The 21,794-nt window shown below is 48.6% G+C and overlaps 1 protein-coding gene across 5 annotated transcripts in view; it reads right to left on the minus strand.

The window, feature by feature from the left end:
• Nucleotides 1–21,794, minus strand: part of PAQR5 (progestin and adipoQ receptor family member 5) — an 88,149-nt gene that overhangs the window by 54,647 nt on the left and 11,708 nt on the right. Inside the window, exon 2 of one of the 5 annotated variants that reach the window (XM_057544217.1) lies at nt 19,938–20,071. The exons of 1 other annotated variant lie outside the window; for it this stretch is intronic. The gene's annotated coding sequence lies outside the window, so the exon portion shown is untranslated. Of the gene's footprint in view, nt 1–19,937; nt 20,165–21,794 lie in introns of those variants that run through there. 3 more of the 5 variants (XM_007197798.3, XM_057544219.1, XM_007197796.3) reach the window with 3 other exon arrangements.

Raw genomic sequence — 21,794 nt, forward strand, 5'->3', positions numbered from 1 at the left:
TCGACAGACGAACGGATAAAGAAGATGTGGTACATAAATGCAATGGAATATTGCTCAGCCATGAAAAGGAACGAAAGTGGGTCATTTGTAGAGACGTGGCTGGACCTAGAGACTCTCATACAGAGTGAAGTACGTCAGAAAGAGAAAAAAAAATACCGTATGCTAACACATATATATGGAATCTAAAAAAAAAATGGTACCCATGAACCTAGTTGCAGGGCAGGAATAAAGACGTAGACACAGAGAATGGACTTGAGGACACGGGGTGGGAGGGCAAAGCTGGGGCGAAGCGAGAGTAGCATCGACATATATACACTACTGAATGTAAAATAGTTGGCTGGTGGGAAGCAGCCACATAGCACATGGAGACCAGCTCGGTGCTTTGTGATGACCTAGAGGGGTGGGATAGGGAGGATGGGAGGGAGATGCAAGAGGGAGGGGATATGGGGACATGTGTATGCATATGGCTGATTCGCTTTGTTGTGCAACAGAAACTAACACAGTATTGTGAAGCAATTATACTCCAATAAACATCTATTAAAGAAAACAGAGAGAGAAAAACAAATATCATATATTAACACATATATGTGGAATCTAGAAAAATGGTACAGATGAACCGGTCTGCAAGGCAGAAATAGAGACACAGATGTAGAGAACAAACGTATGGACACCAAGGGGGGAAAGCGGGGTTGGGGTGGTGGTGGCAGGATGAATTGGGAGATTGGGATTGACATGTATACACTAATATGTACAAAATGGATAACTAATAAAAAAAAAAGAAAAAATATATTGACAGATTAATAAAAAGAAAGTAATAAGACAGCCCACAGAATGGGAGAAAATATTTGCAAACCACATATCTGATAAGAGATTAATATCCAGAATATATAAAGAGCTCCTACAACTCAACAACAAAAAAAATCAAACAACCCCATTCAAAAGGACTTGAATAGACCTTTCTCCAAAGAAAATATACAAATGGCCAATAAGTACACAAAAAGTTGCTCAGCACCACTAGTCATTAGGAAAATGCAAATCAAAACCACGAGATACCACTTCACACCCATTAGGTTGGCTATTACAAAAAAGAAAGAAAGAAAGAAAGAAAAGAACAAGTGTGGATGAGGATATGGAGAAATTGGAACCATAGTGCATTGCTGATGGCATTAACAAACGGTGTAACTGCTGTGGAAAACAGTAGGGTAGTTCTTCAACTGGTTAAACATAGAATTACCATTTTCCAGCAATATACCAGCAATTCCACTCCTCAGTATATATGCAAAAGAACTGAAAGCAGGGACCAAACAGATGTTTGTACACCCATGTTCGTAGCAGCATTAGTTACAATAGTCAAAAGGTAGAGATGATCTAAGTGTCCATCAACAGATGAATGGATAAGCAAGACGTGGTATATACATACAATGGAATATTATTCAGCCTCAGAATGGAGTGAAATTCTGACACATGCTACAACATGGATGAACCTTGAAACCATGCTAAGTAAAATAAGCCAGACACCAAAGGACAAATATTGTATGATTTCACTTATATCCGGTACAAAGTCAAATCCATAGAGAGAGAAAGTAGAATGGTGGTTGCCAGAGGCTAGGGGGAGGAAGGAATGGGGAGTAATTGTTTAATGGGTACAAGAGTTTCTGTTTGGGATGATGAAAAAGTTCTGGAAATGGATAGTGGTGATGGTTGCACAACACTGTGAATGCACTTTGTGTCACTGAATTGTACACTTAAAAATAGTTAAAATGTTAAAGTTTATCTTGTGTATATTTTACTGCAATAAAAAGTAGTAAAAAAAAAAAAAGCATTGTGAGTTTTATAGTCTGCGCCATAACCTAGCTATGTCTGTATTAATATAAAATTTTATTTTCTCCAAATCTTCCAGAAAAAGTATAAATCATAAATATACATATTGTCTTAGTCCCTACAGGTTGCTATAACAAAATACCATTACCCCGGTAGCTTATAAACAACGAATATTTATTCCTCACAGTTCTAGAGGCTGAAAGTTCAAGACCAGGGTACCAGCATGGTTGGGCTCTGGTGAAGGCCCTCTTCCAGGTTGCAGACTGCCAACTTCGTGCTGTGTCCTCACATGGCAGAAGGGGCAAGGGGGCTCTCTTGGGCCTCTTTTATAAGGGCACTAAACCCATTCATGAAGGTGCTGCCTAATTACCTCCCAAATGCCCCACCTCCTAATACCAACACACTAGCGTTAGGATTCCAACATATGAATTCTGGGGGGATGTAAATATTCAGACCATAGCATGCATATACACACATATACATACAGAGAAATTATATACAACTTACTGCTGCAAAATCCCTCCTTCTTTGAGAAGCACAGACTAATACAACCACCCTTAATCCTATTCTAATGATAAAGACCTCAGATAGGAAATGACTTGTCTGAGGTCACTCAACGTCGGCTTGGCAAGGTCAGGATGAAACGAGGTCTGTAATGAACAGTGGGAACATATACATAGATGGACAACAGGATTTGAAAGACCAGCAGTCCCAATGCCAGTTCCGAAACCCACCACAGGGAGAGAACCAAATCCCAGGAGAGTGAGCAGGTCTCTCCTTAGCTAGATGACTTGTACCTGAACTCCAGCCTGCCCACGGCCAGGGTCACATGCCCACCTCAGCAAAATACACACAACTTCCAGATAGCTCGCTAGTAATTAAAACCACGATTACCAAGTCTGTTAATGCAGTGTTTTCCAAACTGAAGGTCACAACCTGTCAGTAGATCATAAAATCAATTTCGTGGATCATGGCTAGCATTTAAAAATAGAATAGTTTGCAAAAGAAAAGAAAAGAAAATATCAGCGTATCGCATAGGGTACAGATAAGTATCATTTTGTGATATTTCTGTTATGTATGTTATGTATATTTGTGGTATTACATATGACCATATGTGTGTACTGGGTTGTAACATAAAAGGCATTTCTTTTTTTTTAAATTATTTTTTCCAGCTTTATTGAGGTATAATTAACAATTAAAAATTATATCTATTTAAGGTGTAGAACTTGATTCGCTCTACATATTCATCATGAAATAATCACCACAATAAAGCTTATTAACATATCCATCTCCTCACAGTTACCATATATTTTTTCACGATGTGAACACTTAGGAGATCTCCCCTCTTAGCAAATTTCAAGTGTACAATACTGTATTGCTAACTACGGTCTCACTATTGCACAGTAGATATCCAGAATTTATTCATCTTGCGTAACTGAAAATTTGTAGCCCTTGACAAACATATCCTCATGTCTTCTCTCCACCGCCCCGCCCAGCCCCAAAGGGATTTCTTCCTAAAAATTTACTAATGTCACAGGTCACCTGTACTGATTTGGGGGAGCTATGGCTTTTTTTCATCTAGAGTCACACACACCGTGACGTGTCCATGGAGTTTAGGGGGGGACCAAGGCTGCCAGGTATCTAGACAGAAGAACAGCTGGACCAGAAGCGCCCCCCTTGATATACTGTAACAAGCCCCCTGGCCGGCCTGAGCTTGATGGACGCTCGGAAGGTGGCGCGCCAGCCCCTCAGAGGATCCGCCCCCTCCCTCCGCAGGCCAGGAGTGGCTCCAAGCCATGGGAAACAGCCGGACCCTCTGGGTGTGTCTACTAGTCAGTGAATGAGGGCCACCTTCTTTCCAGAAAGCTGTTCCTGCCTGCGCCGCCCCACCCTGGAAGCTGGCCCCGTGGGCTGGGCAGGGCATCCCCTCGGGAGGTGTGCTCCCGGGAGCCGGCTCTGCAGCCTCCCACGTGGGAGCACCTGCACACACAGCCCCACCCCGCGGACGCAGGGAGTGTGCCGCTCACGCAGACCCGGCTCTCCCTGGGGCCCGGCCGGGGGAAGGCCACCGGGACCCAGCAGGGCACTGCTAGTACCGCCACCTCTGTGGGCCCCCCAGAGTGAGCACGGGCTGGGGCGGGGCCGCTCCGACCCCAGGCCCTGAAACTCCTGGGGTCGCTCCACACTGTCTAGGCTTCAGGCCCGTCCCAGAGCCTCGAGCCTCAAGCATCGCACAGCAGGGCTCCTCCAGCAAGGAGCCTTCCCCAGACAGCGCCGCGCAAGCCCTCTCGCTCCTTTCCCTGAGCACCTCTAGACGAAGTGAGGGAGTGGCAATCACAGACTCTGGGGTCAGGCAGACCTGGGCTCCAGTCCCAGCCTCTCTGTCCACTAGCTGGTGCCCCAGGGCATGTTGCCTAACCTCAGCGCGGGTCCCATCCCTCACTCGTGAGCTGCGGGAGGAGTGAAGCAAGCAACGTGCGTGGGCTCTTTGCATGGAGCGAGGCCTGCAGCGGACACCTCAGTAACTGGCAATTATTATAACTAGCCCGATTGTATATTGTTCTCTGATTCTTTTAGGTGTGGTTGTTTAGGCAGCCACAATTTAGACTCCTTGAAGACAGGGCCTGGATCTGTTTTTATATAAAAGAAGAGACCCAATAATAGCATGTTGAAGCATGTTGACTGTTCTACTCTGAGGTGGCCCATTGGGAATTCCCTGGCGGTCTAGTGGTTAGGACTTGGCGTCTTCACTGCGCCCGGGTTCAATCCCTGGTCGGGGAACTAACATCCTGCAAGCCGCGTGGCGCAGCCCAAAAACAAACCAAAAGAAGGGGTCCATTCATTCATGTGTCCATCCATTTATCCATGAAATGAGGCTGCTAGGTGCCGGCACTCCACTGAGCGCTGGGATGCAGGGTGTAACCACAAGCTGTGCCTTGTGGGAGGCACACACAGAACAAGGGAGGCGCACAAACCAGTGACCCAGTGGGTTAGATGCTACGTGGATGATGGAACAGTTCTGTGGAAGCATCTGGGGGAGGGTGGGGTGCTGTCAGGCTTGAGGAGAAGGTTAGGGTCAACTTTACAGAGGAGGTGACGTTTGTTTGGGGCGTAAGAGGTCAGAGAGGATCCTTCGGTTTGGAGAAGGCACAGCTGGCAGGAGGAACAGCTCGTGCAAAGGCCCAGAGGCATGTTACAGGAACAGCAAGTCACTGCTTCGGGCTCCGTCAGCAGAGTGGGAGGTGTGTGTCCTCTTCTGCCTAACTGGGGGCAGAGTTGGGCGGGTGCCAGTAGGAGGGACCCAAGGGTTGCCATGGGGGCTGGGGGCAAGGGGTTGGGGGAAGGTCAGGTTCACTAGGGAGGTGTTTTTGATTTGTTTTCCCATACTTGCTTGCTCACCCGTTTTCCCACAGGAGGCAGCTGCTTGGGCGGGAGGGGAAGGGACAGGTGGGGGGAGCAGGGGGGCATTCTCTGGGGGCATCTCCTTCCCTGTTCCCTGGAGACCTCCGCTCACTCCTGCTAAGGATTCAAACATCCCACCACCCAGAGCTGTGTTTGTCCTCAACATTCCCCTCTTTAAAACTGGACTTACTAGGACATCTCTTCTCCCTCCCCTCCGTGCGGCCACTGAAACTTGAGATTTGCCCGGGTCTCCGTTGCTTGCCCCCTGCCCTCTCCCTGTCGTCAACTGCACCCAAAGCATTTTCCCTGGAATCCCCAGACTCGGCCCATAAGCAAGCACTGACACAGGCTATAGTGAGTCCCCAAAGCATTCAAGCCCCTGCCCCAGGCACTGGGGAGACTCAGCCTTCTAGACTTCTTAGCCTTCTCTGAGGGCCTCAAGGAACTTACAGTCTGATGGAGAGGTGAGAGGGACAGGAAACTGTCCATGACCAGCGATAGGGAGCTCCAAGGAGTCCAGAGAGGTGAGAAGACCTGTGTACAGGGCTGGGTAGAGACAATGCAAAGGAGGGGCGTAGTGGGAGGAGAGTGTGGAAAGCAGACTTAAATGGCATGACACTGCCGTGATGGATACATGACAGTGTGCACTTGTGAAGGCCCGTAGAATATACAACACAAAGAGTGAACCCTAACATTAGTTAACAGTCATGTGTCAATATGGTTCATCACTTGTAACAGATGTACTACACTAACGCAAGATATTAATAATAGGAGAAACTGGGGGGGGAGGGAAGGGGCACTGGGAACCCTTTACTTTCTGCACAGTTTTTCTAAAAACCTAAAACGCACTTAAAAAAAAAAAAAAGTCTATTAAGGAAAAAACAAACACCTAGGCCAATATTAAAAAAATCAAGGGACCTCACGTAAAAACCTGGACTCCAGTTTCTCTTGACAAATCTAAAGATTTACAGCCCTGGGTCATGGCAGCAGCGGGCTGTCCCTTCCCGTGGGGAAAGCGAGGGAAGCCTCTAAGGTTCACGGTAGCCCCCATGTGCCAACCAGGCCTGGCCGGGAGCTCTGCATTTGGAGACCTGGTGATAAGGGTCAGGTTTCTGATCACAGGGGTCTCAGAGCATCATGTCCCAAGGGCTGGGAAATGGTGACACCCATGAAGGGAGGGAGGAAGACCAGGGCAGTTTTCAGTCAAGTTGGATTCGTATAGATTGCAATTTAAAAACGTGACCACATTTTGGAGGAGAAGTCGAGGCTACATATCAATTTAGGAGGCAGAGACAGGTGACTTTCAAGGCACTTGAGGTTTCTCAAGGAGAGGAGCCACAGACAGAGGAGCCCAAGGAATGAGAAAAGCGTTCCTAGGACTGATGGGGCAAAACTAACAAAGTTGGGATGGGGAGGTGGGGCAGGGGCGGTGATATAAAGGATTCGCCCAGTACCTCAGTTTCCCTGGCAAGGCAAGGGTAGGAAAAGAGGTGACTGGGGCTTAAGGAGGATGGAGCTTGGGGCCAGCTGTTGTCGGGCAACACTGGGGAACCAGCCAGGTGAGAGGCGGGGAAGCGGGGAGCGGCTCCTGGTGGGCAGGGTGCTCATCCAATCTGCTTGGGTTAAAGTAGTCCCTGGGGCTGGAAGCAGAAATGGAGAGTGAACGGGAAGATGCTTGGTTATTTACTCATTCACTCAGCATACATTTACTGAATACACACTCTGTGTCCAAGGCTACGGTAGGATGTGGGGATGGAGAAACGAATATGATGATTCCACCCCTTAAGAGCTCACATTTTAGGAGCTCGGCACTGACAACTGACACAGAGTACATCTGATGGTCAAACTGTAGTTAGAACCAGATGCTTCCAGGGGAACACAGAGGAGAGACATCACATTAGGGAGTCAGGAAAGACCTCTTGAAGAAACGAAGCTTAAGCTAAGCCTTGAAGAACAGGAGGGTTTCCCTGGTGGCGCAGTGGTTAAGAATCCGCCTGACAATGTAGGGGACACGAGTTCGAGCCCTGGTCCGGGAAGATCCCACATGCGGCAGAGCCACTAAGCCCGTGCGCCACAACTACTGAGCCCGCGCTCTAGAGCTCGCGAGCCACAACTACTGAAGCCTGTGCGCCTAGAGCCCGTGCTCCGCAACAAGAGAAACCGCCGCAATGAGTAGCCCCCGCTCGCCGCAACCAGAGAAAGCCCATGCACAGCAACAAAGACCCAATGCAGCCAAAAATAAAAATAAATAATAAATAAATTTATTTTTAAAAAAAGAATAAACAGGAGCCCAGCAGCCACGGAGGAGCGAGCATTCTAAGCTGAGGGTGCAGCAGAAGCCAAGGCATGGAGCTGTCCATAGTTCAGTGTGGAGGTGGCATAGGGTGTGGAGTGGCAGGTGGCCGGGCGGAGCCTGGGAAGAGCCCAGATGAAGGCTCAGTGTGGACCCCATCTGAGGCGGTGGGAATGAACGCACTGGAGGGGTGGGGAGCCAGGACTGGAAGTCTCAGGGATGGGAAGAGAAGGGAGGGTGGCTGGCGACCCTAGGTCAGGTAAGGAGGATTATGAGGAGCGGATGCAGGCCACTTTCAAACCCGGGCTCCATCATTTACTGTGTGCCCTCGGGCAGATTACTTAACCTCTTCAATTTGAATTCTCTTATCAGCTAAATGAGGATAATAAAAGTATTGATGGCTCTTGTGAGAATGAAAAGCCATGGTGTCTACCAGAGAACACTACTGCATCCTAAACCATCTCAATTCTGCATTAATGCTCCTTCATGCTGCTTCTGCGTTGGTTTATAACTCTGCTTGAAAATGGATTGTTTCCCCTTGTCTCTGACCCACCTCCCTGGCTGGAGCTTAGGCTAATGGGTGTGCCACACGTGGGGCGGGGTTGCCATGGTGACCTCCCGTGCAGCGTGAAAGGAATCTTTCCTTTGTTCCAGCTATCCCAGCTATTCTAGATATTTACTGCTAGGCAATTATTGCACATCTAAAAAAAAGCTGAATGATACTCTTTAGCACGTTGTAGAGAAAAAACTGGAAACAATCCAAATTTCTGGCAATAGAGAGCTGGCTGGGTAAGTTATGGTACATCCATGTAAAATTGTACTGTGGGCTATAAAAATGTTACAGATCTGTGGTTATGGACAGGAAACGGTGTCATGACATGCTATTAAATGAAAAAAGCAGCTTATGGAACAGCATAAATCTTGTAATGCCATCGATATAAAACTGTGTTCCATTTAAGTGCTTGCATTTATGGACAGAAAAGTGTTGGAAAGGATTCCGCAAAGTGTTCACAGTTGTTCTCTCTAGACGGTAGGGTTTACCTCTTGGGATTTGCTTTATTCTCTCGCTTCTACTTTTCTATAACGTTAGAGTTTGCCCACAATGAGCATGTACACTACTATTTATTTATGTATTTGTTAATTCATTCTTTTTTTTTTTTTTAACCAAAGTGCCAATGCCATTAAAAGGAAATAAATGAATGAGTCCTCCAACCGTTGGCCAGTCTTGGATAAACGAGCTATGCAAGCCAGCCCAGCCAGGGGTTGCAAATATTGGCATTTCCTCATGAGAAGCTCTCGTCTCAAGCCTTCCTCCACGTGCCCCCGGCCTGCCTGCTGGCCTAGGGGCAACGCTGGCCTTGCAGTCCCCCATTCAGGGTCGCTGGGGCCCAGGTTCCAAAGCCAAATAGCTGACACGTTTTGGAAAAGCCACCGCCTTTCCCCAAGCCGAAGGCCTTAGGGGGCTCCCTCTGTGCCGGCCATGGTGAAGGGGGAGGGGGACGGGTGCCCTACATTGGGAGCGCCGGAAGGTCATCAGTAGTAGACACACAGTGAGCCCGTTCTGCGTGCAGGGCACCGTGCTCGCCCTGGAGGCTCGGGGAGGTCCAGGCAGACACAGGCCGCCCCCAGGGGAGGGGCTCCAGTCTCGCAGAGGCCCCGCCCCGCGAAGGGCCAGGAACTCCAAGTAACTCGTCAGAGTTCCTGCAAGGCTCCCAGACTCACGGTCCACACCTTAGGCTCCTACCACAAAACTGTGGGGTCCCTTCTGGAAGGCCCCAGAGGCCCCCGCTCCTTGTAAGGCATATCCTCGAGCCCGCAGTAGCCTCACCCGTCCCCAGCCTTGAGACACCCCCGACGCCCACCACCCATCACTGCCCTCACACGCACTGGGCTTTCACACTTCCATGCTTTTGCCCTTGCTGATTACTCGGGGAGAGACACCACTCGCTCCACGTTCTCTTCTTGACGGAATTCTACCCATTGCTCCAGGCTATGCTCAATACCACCTGCAAGGGTCTATATCATGCCCTTTGCAAACTTCACGGTGAAATGAGCTCTGGCTCGCCTCAAGACTGGCCCAGTCTGTCTTGTTCACTGCTCTGTCCGAGGTGCCCAGCCCAGGACTGGGCCCAGCGTCACTGTGGAATGAACACATGTTTACTGAATGACTGAACGATTCTGCCATCTACTGCACTCTGAAACCTAGAGACAGGGTCTGGCCCACTTGTCTAGAAACTTCCACCCAGTGGTTGCAGGCTCTGTTGGTGAATCCTGCACTTCCATGCCAAAATGGCCTCTTTTGCTTGGTCTAAAATTTTTCAGAATTTTTTTTTAAACATCTTTATTGGAGTATAATTGCTTTACAATGTTGTGTTAGTTTCTGCTGTATTTCAGAATTTTTAAGATCTGAAATCTCAAACCAACTGTGAAAAAAATGTATGAGACAACTAGGAAAATCTGAACATGGGATTTTTTATGATAACAAGAAATGATCAATTTGTAAGATATAACAATAGGATGATGGTTACATTTTTTAAAGGGCCCTTTTCACTTAGAGATGTATACCGAAGTAGTCACAGAAGAGATGAGATGTGTCTTGAATCGGCTTCAAAAGAATCTGGCAGGAGCAGGGTGTATGGGTAGGGGTATAGGTGAAACAAGGTTGGCCATGAGTTGATAATTGTTGAGGCCAGGCATGGAAATTCATTATACTAATCTCTCAATTTTGGTATGTTCTTAAAAGAAAACAATCACAATGTAAAAAAAAAACCCAAAAAACAAAAACGCTGAAATGTGAAACATGTCTTAAGTCCTTTTCAGACATTGCACAGCAGTAGACAAAGCAAAATGCTGTTGCAAGAATAATTATTACTCTATTCACAGACTTCCCTAACATGTGGAATATCAACATGACAGTTTTGAAACTGACACAGGAAGTGTTGCATCAGAATCTCCATCTGGGGCTTCCCTGGTGGCGCAGTGGTTGGGAATCCGCCTGCCAATGCAGGGGACATGGGTTCGTGCCCCGGTCCGGGAGGATCCCACATGCCGCGGAGCGACTAGGCCCGTGAGCCACAACTACTGAGCCTGCGCGTCTGGAGCCTGTGCTCCGCAACGGGAGGGGCCGCGGCAGTGAGAGGCCCACGCACCGCGATGAAAAGTGGCCCCCGCTCGCTGCAACTGGAGGAAGCCCTTGCACAGAAACGAAGACCCAACACAGCCAAAAATAAATAAATAAATAAATAAATACATTTATTAAAAAAAAAAAAAAGAATCTCCATCTGAATAAGGTAAAACTAAAGAACTTAAGGACAAACCGGAAATGCTTTAGAAACAAAAACTTGGCTCCTTATAAATAAAAGACTGCAGTCCCAGAAAAAAAAGCCAAAAGGCCTTGTCAATGGAAAATGTTCGAAGATATCTCACAAATATATCTTCTTACCATTCCCCAACTAGGGTAGAGTCAGGGAAATCTTTTTCTAGAAAATGTTACAGAAAAAAAATACTTGTGACATAATTATACTGCCAACTTTGATTTTAAGATTCTCCTCTAAAAGGGATCAAATAATTCATCTTCCATTTTTCATGACTAGATTTTATGCTTTGGGGTTTGTTTTGTATTTATTAAATTTATTGGAGTATAGTTGCTTTACAATGTTGTGTTAGTTTCTTGCTGTACAGCAAAGTGAATCGGTCATACGTATACATATATCCACCCTTTTTTAAGATCTTTTTTTTTTTTAATAAATTTATTTTTATTTTTATCTTTGGCTGCGTTGGGTCTCCGTTGCTGCACGCAGGCTTTTCTCTGGTTGCGGCAAGCGGGGGCTACTCTTCGTTGTGGTGTGCAAGCCACCGTGGTGGCTTCTCTTGTTGGGAGCGCGGGCTCTAGGCACACGGGCTCAGTAGTTGTGGCTCACGGGCTCTACAGCGCAGGCTCAGTAGTTGTGGCTCACGGACTTAGCTGCTCCACGGCATGTGGGATCTTCCTGCACCAGGGCTCGAACCCATGTCTCCTGCATTGGCAGGTGGATTCTTAACCACTGCGCCACCAGGGAAGCCCCAGATTTTATGTTTTTGAAGTGTGTAGATTTCAATGTTCTGAATACTTCATTTTTGTTTATCTGCTAATATAGACCAGAATTACAAGGTCTGTTTTTATAAGTTTACATTTACTTGAGGTTCCAAAATGTTACACATTTTTTGTCTTTAAAATTATTAAATACTTACTTTTACTGATTTAAATTTTTAAATATCTTCTTATAAAATACAAAGACGGAGCCTCATCCACCAGAGGGCACACAGCAGAAGCAAGAACTACAATCCTGCAGCCTGTGGAACAAAAACCACGTTCACAGAAAGATAGACAGGATGAAAAGGCAGAGGGCTATGTACCAGATGAAGGAACAAGATAAAACCCCAGAAAAACAACTAAATGAAGTGGAGATAGGCAACCTTCCAGAAAAAGAATTCAGAAGAATGATAGTGAAGATGATCCAGGACCTCGGAAAAACAATGGAGGCAAAGATCGAGAAGATGCAAGAAATGTTTAACAAAGACCTAGAAGAATTAAAGAACAAACAAACAGAGATGAACAATACAATAACTGAAATGAAAACTACACTAGAAGGAATCAATAGCAGAATAACTGAGGCAGAAGAACGGATAAGTGACCTGGAAGACAGAATGGTGGAATTCACTGCCATGGAACAGAATAAAGAAAAAAGAATGAAAAGAAATGAAGACAGCCTAAGAGACCTCTGGGACAACATTAAACGCAACAACATTCGCATTATAGGGGTCCCAGAAGGAGAAGAGAGAGAGAAAGGACCAGAGAAAATATTTGAAGAGATTATAGTCAAAAACTTCCCTAACATGGGAAAGGAAATAGCCACCCAAGTCCAGGAAGCACAGAGAGTCCCATACAGAATAAACCCAAGGAGAAACATGCCGAGACACATAGTAATCAAATTGGCAAAAATTAAAGACAAAGAAAAATTATTGAAAGCAGCAAGGGAAAAACGACAAATAACATACAAGGGAACTCCCAGAAGGCTAACAGCTGATTTCTCAGCAGAAACTCTGCAAGCCAGAAGGGAGTGGCATGATATACTTAAAGTGATGAAAAGGAAGAACCTACAACCAAGATTACTCTACCTGGCAAGGATGTCATTCAGATTCAATGGAGAAATCAAAAGCTTTACAGACAAGCAAAAGCTAAGAGAATTCAGCACCACCAAACCAGCTCTACAACAAATGCTAAAGGAAATTCTCTAAGTGGGAAACACAAGAGAAGAAAAGGACCTACAAAAACAAACCCAAAACAATTAAGAAAATGGTCATAGGAACATACATATCGATAATTACCTTAAACGTGAATGGATTAAATACTCCAATCAAAAGACACAGGCTTGCTGAATGGATACAAAAACAAGACCCATCTATATGCTGTCTACAAGAGACCCACTTCAGACCTAGGGACACATACAGACTGAAAGTGAGGGGATGGAAAAAGATATTCCATGCAAATAGAAATCAAAAGAAAGCTGGAGTAGCTATACTCATATCAGATAAAATAGACTTTAAAATAAAGAATGTTACAAGAGACAAGGAAGGACACTACGTAATGATCAAGGGATCAATCCAAGAAGAAGATATAACAATTGTAAATATATATGCACCCAACATAGGAGCACCTCAATACATAAGGCAACTGCTAACAGCTATAAAAGAGGAAATCAACAGTAACACAATAATAGTGAGGGACTTTAACACCTCACTTACACCAATGGACAGATCATCCAAAATGAAAATAAACAAGGAAACAGAAGCTTTAAATGACACAATAGACCAGATAGATTTAATTGATATTTATAGGACATTCCATCCAAAAATAGCAGATTACACTTTCTTCTCAAGTGCGCACGGAACATTCTCCAGGACAGATCACATCTTGGGTCACAAATCAAGCCTCAGTAAATTTAAGAAAATTGAAATCATATCAAGTATCTTTTCTGACCACAATGCTATGAGATTAGAAATGAATTACAGGGAAAAACACGTTAAAAAACACAAACACATGGAGGCTAAACAATACGTTACTAAATAACCAAGTGATCACTGAAGAAATCAAAGAGGAAATCAAAAAATACCTAGAGACAAATGACAATGAAAACACGACGATCCAAAACCTATGGGATGCGGCAAAAGCAGTTCTAAGAGGGAAGTTTATAGCTATACAAGCCTACCTCAAGAAACAAGAAAAATCTCAAGTAAACAATCTAACCTTACACCTAAAGGAACTAGAGAAAGAAGAACAAACAAAACCCAAAGTTAGCAGAAGGAAAGAAATCATAAAGATCAGAGCAGAAATAAATGAAATAGAAACAAAGAGAACAATAGCAAAGATCAATAAAACTAAAAGCTGGTTCTTTGAGAAGATAAACAAAATTGATAAACCACTAGCCAGACTCATCAAGAAAAAGAGGGAGAGGACTCAAATCTATAAAATTAGAAATGAAAAAGGAGAAGTTACAACAGACACCGCAGAAATACAAAGCATCCTAAGAGACTACTACAAGCAACTCTATGCCAATAAAATGGACAACCTGGAAGAAATGGACAAATTCTTAGAAAGGTATAACCTTCCAAGACTGAACCAGGAAGAAACAGAAAATATGAACAGACCAATCACAAGGAATGAAATTGCAACTGTGATTAAAAATCTTCCAACAACAACAACAACAACAACAAAAATACAAAGACGTACTTTAGTATTAGGTGATAGACGTAATAAGACGGCCCTGGCTGTTTTACTCCAGTGGAACTATTTCCACACATTGTAGGAGCTGGACAGGTGGGTGCTGGGCACCTAGCCCAGTGGTTCTCAACTCTGGATGCACCTTAAAACTACCCAGGGAGTTTTTTGGGTTTTTTTTTCAAGAGACAAAATTTAATATATGCACACAGTTTTATATATAATGCAGTATCACACCATGTAGGGCACTTACTCTTATTTTATACATTCAGATATGTTAGAAACACTTCTTAAGGCTACAAAACAACATAGAAAAATAAACAGGAATATATTCAACACTTACAAAAAGTGATATGATAAAGAATATAAAGTACTATTTTCCTAGGGAGTTTGAAAACATACTGATGCCTGGACCCACTACTCAGTTAACTGAGGCCTCCGAAGATCAGGGAGTGAAGCAGGAGCCCAGGTGACTCTACAGCACAGCCAGGGTGAGGCCGCTAAGATTCTAGGCCAAGGCGAGAGCTGAGCTGGTCCTCCACTGAGCCCTGGAGAATCAGGACCAGGGTGCGTAGGCTACACAGCCTGTTGGCCTCCAGGGTGGGTGCAGCAGGCAGTTCCCTCCCCCAAGGTTGGGAAAGGGTGAGTCCCTGCCAGGTTGATGGAAGGTGAACCAGGCCCTGACTGTGGGCGCTCCCCTCCCCCCAACAGGAAATGTCAGGCTGCTGGGGAAGGCACGATCCTATCTCCACCCTCCTCCCAAGATGCTAATCTGATCAGAAACTTAAAGTCTGAGACAAGGCTGTCAGCCTGTGAGACGGAGCCCAGACCACAGGAGGAAGGAAGGCAGGGAGACCCAGTGAGGGCTCCGGGCAAGGGTGAACGCCTTCCCACATCCTGGGGAAGCAGCCCTGGAAGCCTGGAGGAGGCCATGCAGAACCAAGACACCCCCACCCCCCACATGGGAGCTTCTGGGAGGCAGGTGTCAGCTCCAGCCACAGAGGCACTGTCACCCAACGAGGAAGGGCCGCTCTATGTGCACTGAGCTCCCCACCCGGAAACTGTCCAGGTGGGGTCTGGGGTGCTGACTCTGGGGAGGGGGTGAAGTTAGGGATAGAGGCAGGAGCCTGGAAAAGCACTCTAGCAGTAAGTCCCAAACCCAACCGTGCATCCAAATAACCCAGGGGCTGTGAATGCAGAACCTACTGGGTAAGTCCACCTCACGCTTTTTCAATCCGAATCCCCAGTGCGGGAGCCTGGGAATCATCCCCAGTATCAAGCGCCGGTGGGGATTCCCGCGTATGGCCCAGGCGGGAAGCAACTGCCCTGAGCTCCTGGGATCGGTCACCTTCACGTGGCCCAGAATCCACTGTGCACTGAAGGAGGTTAGGTTCGAATCCACATCACTCGGTGAGCAGGTGCTGCAACCCCAGGTCCCTGGTGAGCAGGGGATAGGAAAGCACGGCCGCCTGCACAGAGAATCCCTTCTTTCTGAGAAACCAGACATGTCCCGTAGTGAAACCATGAGGGAGCGACAGGAGGGAGGGAAACAGACTTCTCCAAGGGACCACCAGCCTCCTGGACACACCCACCTGGGCGATTCCTAGGTGCCTCGAATGCCACACATCCGCAGGTGAGGCATCACCCATCCAGCCACCAGATCATGCCTTTGTACTTAGTACACACCATTCCCTCGGCTTCGAGATGCCTTTGCCCTCACTCCGTGTCTGCCCGGAAAGTTCCACCTCATCCTTGCCCGAGCCCCACTTCATCAGGCTCCAGTGCCCCTCACCTGCCCACTGCCCCCAGGTCCTCGGGGCCTCCCTGCCGCACCTCAAGCTGTGTGGGTACTCCGGGAGCATGTCCAACCCCACTTTGCCCACTGCTGGGTCCCCGGAACCAAGCACTGCCCCTGACATGGTGGGGAGCACTCAGAAAAGACCTGCCCAATGGCCCCGAGGAGCCCAGAGAAGGGACCCAGAGCAAGGATGTCAGGACAGTCAGTGAAGGCCCCTGGGGGGAGGCAGCGCTAGAAGTGGACCCCAAATGAGGGGTAGTACTTGCTCCGGCAGAGAGGAGGGGAAAGGAGACGAGCTTTAGAGCAAAGACCCCGTGCGGGGAAATGGGCTGGCTGCGAACAGGGAGGCCTGCTGGTGCTGAATTCAGACACGAGAGATGGGAGGACGGCAGGGGGCAGGGAGGGGGGGCACAGGAGCCCCTGGGTGCACCCCTCCTCCCAGCCATCAAGCTCAGCGTGACCTCCTCAGATGATTTGCATCCTGAGAAGCTTTCCTGGCAATCATTAACTCTGAGCTTCACCCACTAGGACTGGGGGGAATTATTTACTGATCTAACTGGCAAGTGAGCCATTTCATGTAATTATTACCCAAAGAACACACCCCACAAGCAAGGGGGAAATGGTCTGGGGCAGCCAAGGAGCCAGGGAGGTGTGAACTGGCAGGAGGAAGGAGGTCACATGGACCGGGCAGGGGACTGGCATGTGCCCAGACCTTCAGCGGAGACTAGAGGACATTGGGGGTCAGAGAAGGACATGGGGCCCAGAGGGGGAAGGGGAAGGACACAGGGCCCACATGACTTTACAAGTGGCCCCATAGCCAATGAGGAGTTCAGACAGTGGGGTGGGCGGTGCAGGGGCAGCTCTGTAACATACAATTATTCCCATCGGTGATGAGTGAGTCTGGGCCCTGGAGTCAGGTGGACCTGGCTTTGAGTCCTGAGGTCTCTCTAGGCCTCACTTTCCTCCTCTGTAAATGGCGATGATGGCATTGATTTGAAATCCCTCTTTCTGAGCACTTGGTCTATTCCAAGACCCTTATGGGCATTTTACACCCCACTGAATTTTCACAATCTGCCTCCGGGTGGGTGCTTTTATAATCCCCAGAGTGACTACACCATTGGTCTGTCTCGAGCATTAACAAGAGCCCATGTGTAAGGCCCTGGTGCACTGCAGGCGTGCAGAAAGTCACCTGCCCGTACGACATTGTTATGACAGAGGATGTTCTTCTGCTGGGCTGCCGCAGGCTACAAGGTAGACCGCAAAACAGATCCTCCTTCCTCCTCGCTGCCACGGTATTTTTCCTGCTAACCAACGTCAGAGGCAACACATTTCACAATATTTGAAGGCAACGGTGGATTAAGAGCCCCAGTGGCTGAAGTGTGACACAAGGTCATTACTCTAGTATTATTAAGCACAGGCTTTTTTTTTAAGGGCTGAGGAAAAATGCATTATTCAAAACCCCATGAAGAATGGGAATAATAGGTGCCTTCAAATCAGCCCCCAAGAAGGAGCAGCCAGAGCTCGGGAAGTTGTAAACAGTTAACCCTGCCCTGCCGGAGCCTCTGCTGCCAGACCACCTCTGAGGCTTCAGGCTGGCCTTGCACCCCTGCCTGGAGGCCGGCCCAGAACCCGAGAGGGCCCACCAGAGGCAGCAGCATGGGATCAGCAAGCAGGCGACAGTGGGTGCGGACTCTGGCTGCAGCCGTCCCTGGCCATCCCTTCCTGACCCTCAAAGCCCCACCTGTCACTGGTTTCTGTGGGCAGTGATTCACTCTGCCCAGGCATGGAAAGCTGGGCCTCTGTACGAAAAGTGAGAAAGGAAAAAATCATTTCCATGATTAAAACACCTCTCCCAATCACGTCCCCACAGTGTCCCACAGAGCCCTGGGAAGCAGGAAGTACCATCAAGGTGGAAACACGCCTGGAGATAGGTCCCTTTATTTCTTGGCCCAGGAATGTCAGACTGCACTGGCATCTACACAAGGAGGTGGCAAAATGGTCACCTCTGCAGTTTGAGTCAAGGGCTACCTCCATACTATGAGGCTAGAAATTTTACCATTAGAGATTCATTTCTTTGGGCCTTTAAGGAAGGGCCTGAGGAACATGCTGATACTCTGGGGAGAGGAGAGGTGTCATGGGGAGTAGCGGAAATTATCGGAGGAATTTTTTCTCCCTCTTACTTTTCATGCCGAGTCCCTGATCTTCCTTCCTGCACAAAGTGAATTCATTTCCACGCTAACTAGTGGCAGCTGGCACTTCAGGGGGATAAATCCGAGCATGAGGGGTGAAACGAAGGGGCAGAGAACCCAGCTGTGTAGTGTCCATCATAAACAGTTTGTGAGAAGAGAGTACTGGACAAGGAGTCAGAAGACCTGGTCAAGTCTGACTGAGCTGCCCTGGGTGGCCCAGGTGACCCCGCATGAGCTGCGTGACCTTCTGGGCCTCAGTTTCCACATCCCAGTGTGAGAAAGCGGAGGTGGTGATACCTGCCAGTACCAGGAAGCGCTAGGGGAACAGCGCGAAGGCACGGCTGGGCACCACCAAGTGTGTGAAACCCTTTGGCTCTCCCAAAGCAGGGATCACCTAGCCCCACAGAGACCCTGCCCAGACTCTGTCCTCCTCACACCGGCGGGATACATGAACTGAGCCCGGGAGCCCAAACAAAGCTGACTTGCATGGAACAAGGCCCACTTTATCAGGACAGGCGTCTTCCCTTTGAAAGTCAAATCTGAGGCCTTCGAACAAGGAGGGGTATTCACAGCACACCCAGGTCGGTGGGGTGGAGGCCCGGGCAGAGGCTGCCTCCCTTTCCCTTCTCCTCCCTCCCTGGCCCGCTGCCCGTGAGAGCCTGACCACTGGACTTCACTTCCTCAGACTCCCCTTATGTTCTTTCAGGCCCTGATGGAAATCTGAAGGGTGGTAAGCAAAGACTTGATCATTAGAAAGAGCCTACAAGGTACCTAAAGGTCAAAACTGATACTTCCAGAAGAGAAGCCAGGTGTTAAACCGGGGCCCAGAGATGTTAGGCGGCCTGCTCAGGGTCACCCAGCGAGGTGGTCCTAGGGTAAGTCCAGAAGCCCCCAGCCTTGCTAAGGGACAACCTAGAAGCAACATTCTAGCAGCTGGGCACCCGCTGGACTCAGAGGAACTGTCCCTGGGAGGACGGTGAAGATTAAACCAAACCAGACCAAGAGTGGGAAGGGAGGAGGGCAACAGCCACTTTCCCTTCTTCCCGAATCCCACCCCCCGCCCCGCCCCACCTCATGCTTAAGCCAGATGTTTCGTCATCCTTCAAACAATTGCTTTTTTAAATCACAACTTTTCTTAAAGCATCGGTCAGGTTCTAGAGAGGATGTGTATCAAAAGCATCTAAGAAATAAACCACTGACGTCCCATATTTCAGAAACGGACACCCCCCCTCCCCCACTATTGGCACCCTCTCAAAGCTGCTGCTCCCCAGTTCCACCCATCAAAAGAAAGGACCCCAGCGAGAAGCATTACTGGGTCCTGATCTGGGAAAACACTTGTTTCCTGCCCTGAGGGCCACTGAAGGATGCTTGAGGGGACAACAACCGCCCAGCTGGAAGCATTTTCAAAGCCTCACCGTCCCTCCGAGAAGTGCAAGGTCACAGTGCATCCAGCCTGCACGCAGCCCCCCAGGGCTCCCCTCCCGGCAGAGAGGCTGCGACACTGCTGACAGAGCGCAAAGGGGCTCTCCTCCTCCCCCCCCCAGTCCCGTCTCCTGTCCCGTCTCCTGCCCCATCCCTTCCCAGGGGCTCACCTGTTGCCCCCAGGGCAGCCATCACCCGTCCTCCTGCACCCCAGGGGGCCTGATGCTCAACCTCCCCGGGGACACCTGGCCTCACCTGGCCTCACCGGGCTCCTGCTGCCTCCTTCGCCTTCGAGGAGACCCACTGTCTGCTTGAGCTCTTCCTCCTTCTAGAAGTCATCTCTGCCAACCACAGCCCAGCTGGTTTCCCTTCATTCTCTGCACTGGTATCTGGGGCGATAGAGCATATTGGAGAAGGGGACACCGTGCCTTTGCCGGGGAAGCAGAACAAACACAACAAACTTGCAAGACCCACAACGCCCAGCCCAGTTCAGAGTTCAGGGGAACTAGGTAAACACTAGCTGAATGTGAGGCTATTTCCCCACAAATTCCACTCTCAAAAAGGTAAATAACTCCGGAGGCAACAATAAAAGAAAAATCACAAGGTAGCGTGAGTGATTGCCAAGTGTGCATGTGTTTGTGAATTTCCAGTGGATTTACTGACTTAGAGCACACAAGACTGGGAGGTAGACCAGCATTACTAGAATAGGCAAATCCTCCCCCAGCACGCACACGCGCACACACACACACACACACACACACACACACACACACACACACAGATTCTGTGTGATTTGAGGCAGTGTGGACCAGGGCCCCCAGCTCCAATACCGGCCGTTCTACCATTACTGCTCTATTCTCCATGTTTTGATCTTCAAGAATTCTTCTCTCAAATCCAATGCCACTAGAAGAACCAGCTGCCAGGGATGAGCATCCGATCCTGGAGGAGGGAGGCTCCCGGAGGGAGGAGGGAGCTTTCATGGGGGAGGCAGAAAGCACCAAATGGTGGGGATACTAGAGACAGGAGGGGAACACCTCTGCGGTGGCACAGGAAGACAGGGGTGGGAGGGGGCAAGCTGCAGGGGTGAAGGCAGATAGCTGAGTTCATCCAGGGATAGGGTTTCGTTAACGTGACATCAAAAAGCCAGAGCTGGGTTAGACCCATGTCATTTCCAGGTCCTTCACCATCTGCAGCTCCACAGCCCCACCCTGAACTCACAAAGGGAGTTAACACTGGGAATTTAAAAACTGTCTTCAAGAAGCATCCACAGGACCCAGCCTGCATCTTTGACCCCACGGCTCCCTCCTTCCCCGTACACAGTCAGATGCATCTCCTCTTTGCATATTTTCCTCCAGCCTCCCAGTTCTGATCACCCCAGCCCCCCGCCCCCCTGGCCCCCCACACACAGTTTCCTGTGCCTCCCAGTCTGTGCTCCTGCCCTTCCCACCACGAGGCCTCTCCTCATCTCCAGCCACCTCCTCCAGGAAGTCCACCCTGAGAGCCTGCTTATTTAACCACTCACACGGTGACAGCTCTGGAGCCCCACTGGGACCTGCAGTTTACTCACCCTCACACTCTGTCCTGTCCAAGGGTCCCTCTTGTCTTAACTGTACCCATAGGATTTTAATTTACGGAGGTGTCTGAATGGCACAAGGTGAGGCTAATGACGTTGAAAGAAGAACGCATTACTTACATTTCCCGAGAGAAGGGGACACAGCACAGCACACAGGACCACAAGGGAAGCACTAGGCTTTGGTCAAGAGGCAGAAGCAGGAGCAAGGGGAAGGCCTAAGGCCAGAGCCTCTGTTGGGGTTTCCAATGGGAAAGGCATGGCAAAGCAGCTTGGGATTGGCTGGTCTGAACAGTTCCAGTGGCCTGTACGGCATCGGGGCTGTCCCTAGTTGTCTGGTACCTGGCACTGGACTGGTTTAGGGCAGGGGAAATATTGGCTTGTGACAGAGTGAGATAAGCAGGGGCTTCAGAGTATGGGGTCTGATCGCAGGGGAAATGTCACCACATTGGCCGTTAGCCTGGTCTGGTGATTACTGCGTGCCAAACAGACAAGCACACTATCTAAGAAAACACAGGACACCCATCCACTCACTTCCCCTC

This window comes from Balaenoptera acutorostrata, chromosome 3, assembly GCF_949987535.1.
Source record: "Balaenoptera acutorostrata chromosome 3, mBalAcu1.1, whole genome shotgun sequence".
Taxonomy (NCBI): Eukaryota; Metazoa; Chordata; class Mammalia; order Artiodactyla; family Balaenopteridae; genus Balaenoptera; species Balaenoptera acutorostrata.